Raw genomic sequence first — 6,385 nt, forward strand, 5'->3', positions numbered from 1 at the left:
GATAAGTTTGATATCACATCAACCATTGGTGCAATGGGTGGCTTTCTAGAGTTGGTCGACTGATGTTGATTAAGTTAATCTTGGAGACAATCCCAATTAATTGGGCATTGTTGGCATGGATCCCAAGTGTATCTTAGAAAATATTAGAAAATTATGCACATCCCGTGGTCAGTAAAAATGAAGAAACATGTGCTTCCATGTGTCGAATGGGACTTAACTATTATACCAAAATTGTTAGGTAGTTGGGTGCTCAAAATTCTTCCATTGTTTTCAAATGCTCTTGTTACAAAATGTGGGTGGAGGCTTTTATCCACTAATACCTTGTGCATTGTGGTGTTTATTTGTGAATACATAGCTCCATTATTAATGGAGGATTGGTTGAGTTTTACAATCAAACATGAATCAACCATCTCTCTAATTTGTTGGGTCATCCTTAACACTTTCGATATCATTCAAAATGCGTTGGCATGGCATATCGGGTTTGGTGATATGTTATGTATAATCTTGGACCTATGGCTTGGTTGTGACATGTATTTTAGTCGAACTGCTCCTTTATTTAATTGGTTCTGGTTCCATGACTTTCACAACTTGGCCCGTGTTGCAAACCCAAATGCGACCTCAATGTGGCATCACGATCATCTCTCAATGATTGAACTAGATATTGGGGAGGAATTATATGCTCTCTGGAATGCCTATATCAAATGTATCAAGGATTATCGCATCTTCTTTAGTAATAGAACAAATGATTTGGTGTGTTTTATCACTCCATCCAATGTTTAAACGTTGAAAATGGGTTATATCTTTCTTACCTCTCATCATTTCAACTTGGAGGAGAGATGGTGGTGGAAATCAATATGGAAGGAAAAATGTTTGTCAAAAGAAAAAAAATCATGTGGTTCTTGTTGATGAATAAAGTTCTTGCTTGGGATATCCTCTAGTGGTATTTCATGGTTGGCCTAGGATGGTATTATTTATGTCAAAATAGTGAAAATCATTTCTCATCTCTTTATGGAGTCCTATTTCTTTTAATCAGCCTATAAATTATGTGGGGAGACCCTCAATCACAACATTCCAGGGTTCAATCCCACAGTGGAGAATCTTGGAGGTCATGAAACTCAAACCCACATTATCATTTGTTTCATTCTCTTCTTCTTATCATTTTCTAGGGCATTTGGTTATCATAGACCAAAGCAATATTTGTTGACAAAGTTTTTGTCCCTTCCCCTATTTCCTCTAAAGTTTTAGGAATTCTTAGTCATTTTCCTCAAAAGAACATGTGGCTCCAAGGGTTATCCTAACTAAAAAAATTTCAAAAAAACCCATTTAAATAAGATAAATTTAAATTTCACCTCAAATTTACAGGGTGCTAAATCCACATATAGTCAAAAATCAATTTAGATAAGATAAATCTAAATTTCACCTCAAAATTTTCACTGAATTTCAACACCAAAAAGTTCAAAAAATAAGATAAATCTAAATTTCACCTCAAATTTTTCTAGAAAACTTTAACACCAGAAAATTCAAAAATTAACATTTAAAACAACTCCTTCCCGTAAGACAACTACTTTAAATTATTAAAATTTAAAGAAATTTACTTTGTGAAAATTTACTCAAAGAAACAATGGTCAAAACATTAAATAACTAAATACCCAGGTGATTATAAAATGGTTTGAAATAAATGCTTTCCTAGAAAGCAGCATCTAGTGAGATCAATAGAAAGCAGAATCTAGTGAGATCAATTGTGAGATCTTTAAATAGCTAAATATTCTAAAGTAATTATAGAATGGTTTTAAAAAAAATGCTTTCCTAGAAAACAGGAGCTAAATAAAAGCAGCATCAAAAGAGCTACTTTTGATTTTTAATCCCCTACTTATTGATTATTAATCCCCTACTTATTTATTAGTAGTAGGAATTTAGTACCCTAATTAACAACATTTAAAAGGAAGTTTTAAGTATCAATATATTTAAAGCAGCATAAAGAGAGCTACCATTAATTTTTAATCCCCTGCTTATTTATTAGCAGTAGGAATTTAGTACCCTAATTAACACCATATAAAAGGAAGTTTTACATATCAATAAAGGGTTTTAACAAGGTGGATTGCCGGGAATTTGGTTTCAATTTTCCCTAGTGTCTTATTTTAATGGTGGTATTCAAACTACTTATTTATTAACACGGAATTTAGTACCCTAATTAACACCATATAAAAAAAAGTTTTGCTACCAATAAAGGGTTTTAACAAGGTGAATGCACAGGGACTTCGTGTCAATTTTCAGTAGTGTCTTATTTTAATGTTGCTATTCAAACTATTTTTTGCTTGGTTTTTATAGTGTTTTTTTAAGTAATTTAAAATAAATTCTAATTTCAAAGAAACAAATCCAAGATATATTTTTAATTTACTCTCTGAATAGCAAATATAACTTTTTTCCCTTTAAAAATATGTAAAACTTTATTGAATAATTATCAGAAATTTATTAAGTCACAAAAAAAAATAAACAATTCTTACCCTCTTCCGATGTAAAGATGGAGGATGTAAAGATAAAGACAGAAAGACACAAAATGTACTGAAATTTAATACTAGTAGCCATCGCATAGAGCACTAACTGTTTTGCGAATCCATGTCCCAGAGTCGAGGTCAAAAATAAGCTCCCATGTAGGCCAATAATGTAAATCGTGTTGCAATGTTACCACGCTGGGTTTGCCGCTCAAGTCTATTGTCTTGACAACAAGACACTCATCGTGCTGCAGATTCTTCGTTACATTTACAAGTGTCTGCAGATCAGAAATTGCTGTTCCATTTACTTCAACAATCCACAGATTATCCCAAAGCTCACCTTTTTCGGCGGGGCTGCCAGACAACCATATTGCCACGTAAACAACACCCCGTTCTATGGGCAAGGAAGGCAATAGACGGACAACTGAGGGTGTTTCCTGAACTATACATCCACACCAACCCACTATATGAGTGGTTCCGAACCCATCTCTCAACTCGGTGCCTACTTGAACGTCTAGCTCAGATTCATTTCGAAAAATTTTCAAACTTAGAAGATCACTGTGCTCATCAAGACGTTCGCAGGCATCCTCAATATCAAGGAAATTGGTAATGGGCTCGCCATTTATAGTTAATATGATGTCAGGGCGCGCCAACATAGTTTCTCCTTTCGATCCAGTGAAGCAACGCTCTACCATTACCACCTGTCTTTTTATAGGATCCTTTTCCTCCAACTTTCGAACCCACTCCGCACTTAATCCAGAGATACGGGCTCTGTTAAGTGAAAGTGCAGAAAGTTCCGCTTCCAAAATACGAATAAGTGGCATCTGTCTTCTAATTCCATTTATAAGCAACGGCCCCCCTTCAGCTCCATTTATAATGTTATGTAACACCTTGCTAACAATATAAATTGGAATACCTCCCACATAAAAACTTATTTTACGGCTATCGTTACTTTCGTCACTAGCCCCATCCTCGTCACCAAAATCCTGCACCTTGGGATTCTGGTGCTTAGAGAATCTGCTCCATAATGCCTGAACTCTCCCCTGCTCATCTGCTAGTACACCAGAATATTTAACACCGAAATCTCTGTCTACTTTGACAACCTCCATATTAATTTGTCTGTAACAGGGATTACGATCAATTGAAGGAAGCCATAAAGTGGCACTTGGATCTGTGACCTTGCAATTGCGTGATGCAGCTTGCAAGTCCCAATCCAACCCAACAAGATATATTGCATCACCTTTACGCAAAGCAGGTTCAGGAAGAAGAGTAGCTGCACGCACTGCTGCAGCCCCAGATGGACCTAGTGCCGCAGGATCATATGCTACTAATGCAAAGTTGTGTACAGGGTGCAGAAACAAAACATCTCCAGGTATCTCAATTGGGTACGCACGAAACCTTATGACAATATCTGATACAGAAATGGGCACTGTATTTTTGTCAACCGCAACTATTCCAAGCGTCTTAGAATGATAGATCACAACCCCTGTTCCAGTACAATCATTACTTTCAAGAGCATCAATAAAAATACTTGGTGGTACTGTAACCGAAACCCTAACAAGGCTTGGTTCAAGGAGTTGCTCCACAAGAGGAGCTTTGGAATATGGCATATTTAAAACAATGCTATCAATGACTTTAGATGCATGCCTAACCTCTCCATTTGATAATGACAGCTGTGATTGTGGTTCTCCATCCGATAATGGCAGCTGTGGCGCTTCTCCATCTGATAATGACATCTGTGGTTGTGTTTCTCCATTTGATAATGACCTTTGTGGTTGAGCATCCCAAGACGTAATCGCAGGTCTCCTTTCCCACAGTCCAGTCACATTATCTCGAGTGTAGACTTGAGGGGCTGCATACCATTTATGTCTATCAACAGTAACCAAAAGAGACATAATTTGATGGGGATCTTTAGGGTTCACATATTTCAACGGAACCCGCGCCCCGGGTGATAGCTTAGACAAAACAGATATAAAATCTTGAACTTGTGTAATTTCCTTCCCTGCAAATCTTTTAATGATCGCATAACAAGGAACACTTGATAGCATGTGCCCTTGTTCAGCAACATATACTAGACCACAACTTAAGTTGAAATTCCTAGCCTGCTGGTAGGATAGAGGATGAATCACGCCACCACTAACTTCCAAGAAATAATTAGGAGTTATAGATTGCAAGTCTTGGACCTCCAAAGTAACCTTTAGAGAAACACCACCCCTCTCAACTTCCAAATCGATATTCTTTCCAACATTATCATCCAGCAATGCTTCCAACTTCACAAAATGGGTCACAATCTCATTATTCACGCGGACAAGTATATCCCCGGCCTCTAACTGCATCTTATGAGCAGGACCTCCAGGCACTACGAAATCTATAACAAGAATTCCTGTTTCCTCACGAAAAGTCTTTCTCACTAATTTCTCAGTCTCGCGTTGAAGTCCTAACTGACGTGCCTTATCAAATCCACTGTGAAGCAGGGTCATCTGAAGTGTTCCTCGAGGAATATGGACTGCACTGCTGCCTTGGTCTTTGAACTCTTGTAAAATTTTCAAGGCCCTTACCACTCGATCCAGTGGAAGACAAAATGAGGTAGAAGTAGCCGTATCGACCCCAGCATGCAGTCCGACTGCTTGTCCATGACAATCAATTACAGGTGACCCACTTGACCCTCCTATTGGTCCTACAGCTTCCTGCATATAAAACGTATTGAAGTCATTGTATCCATTATCAGAATAGTGGCGGGCATTTGTATCCAACTGGGCCAAGGTCCCCGGAATTATTGAAAGCTTCTCACCGCCGTCATTTCCTACCACCCGGATCTCCAATCCAACCGCTGCAGCTTCTGGCGCAAGCTTGATTTCCTCACACGTCATAGACTCCAAGTCTGCAGGGTCAAAACGGAAAAATCCAAAATCGTGAACAGGGTCAACGTAAAGAGGATAAACTCGAATCTCCTTGCCGTTGGCGAACGTAGCGTCGGCAACTACAGGCCCAGGATGAACGACGTGCCTGTTGGTCAGAATGATCCCGCGCTGTTTATCCACTACGAAACCGGTGCCACAGCCCACACCTGCAACTTCCGTATCAAAAGAGCGAGTGGCATTAACTCGTAGCGCAACCACGCCTTGAACAACTTTGTTTAATGCCTGCTGGGCTTTATCAATTTCCATTTTTATTTTTTCTTGCAGCTTCAACAACTCTCCTCACTGTGAAATACTACGCTGCAGAGAATTCGATAAAAGATTGACAAATTCTCTATTATATATAGAACGCGCAAGAGGTACTCCTACAGAGCCTATTCAAGACACCGTTTCACGTTTAATATTTAAACTGTTTTTTTCCTAAAGTGTAAATCAATATTTAAGTCCATAAACATCAAAACAAAAACAAAACGAAAAATTTGTTTATTAATATATTGTATTATATTTAATTATATTAAGCTATTTATGGATTATTTTTGGAGAGGTTCTATAATTTAGAAAGAGATGTTGTAGTGTTGTAAATGTCGGTTATATTTATTATAATTTTACATTATAAAAGATAATAATAATTTTATTTATAGATACAATATTTTTGGAATAAGGTTTTTAAATTTTAATTAATTTAGTTATTAATAACAATTAGATGGACAGTAGGGATTTATCCCTCCACATAATATCTTAAATATATTTTTTGATATTCATAAATTGAAGATTGAGATTTATCTCCAAAGTGACTATACTTTTTTTACCTTTCTAATTAAATGTATTAATTAAAAAAAAACATAAACAAGAGTGATATGAAACAAGTGTTACCTGGTAGCTTAGTCTCTTAGTCCTTGTCATTCAAGTTTGAAACTAGGCTTTGAGAAAAATTAGGGAAATTTGCATGAAAAATTATAACCTATATTGTTCAAT

General features: G+C 36.9%; 1 pseudogene; it reads right to left on the minus strand.

Annotated features, from left to right (window-relative positions):
- Positions 1–2,531: 2,531 nt before the first annotated feature.
- Positions 2,532–5,659, minus strand: LOC149207815 (protease Do-like 7 pseudogene; annotated as a pseudogene).
- Positions 5,660–6,385: the final 726 nt, after the last annotated feature.

This window comes from Pinus tabuliformis, chromosome 1_2 (genome assembly GCF_031772625.1).
Source record: "Pinus tabuliformis cultivar Carrire ecotype Pingquan chromosome 1_2, CPIR1, whole genome shotgun sequence".
In the NCBI taxonomy this organism is placed as follows: Eukaryota; Viridiplantae; Streptophyta; class Pinopsida; order Pinales; family Pinaceae; genus Pinus; species Pinus tabuliformis.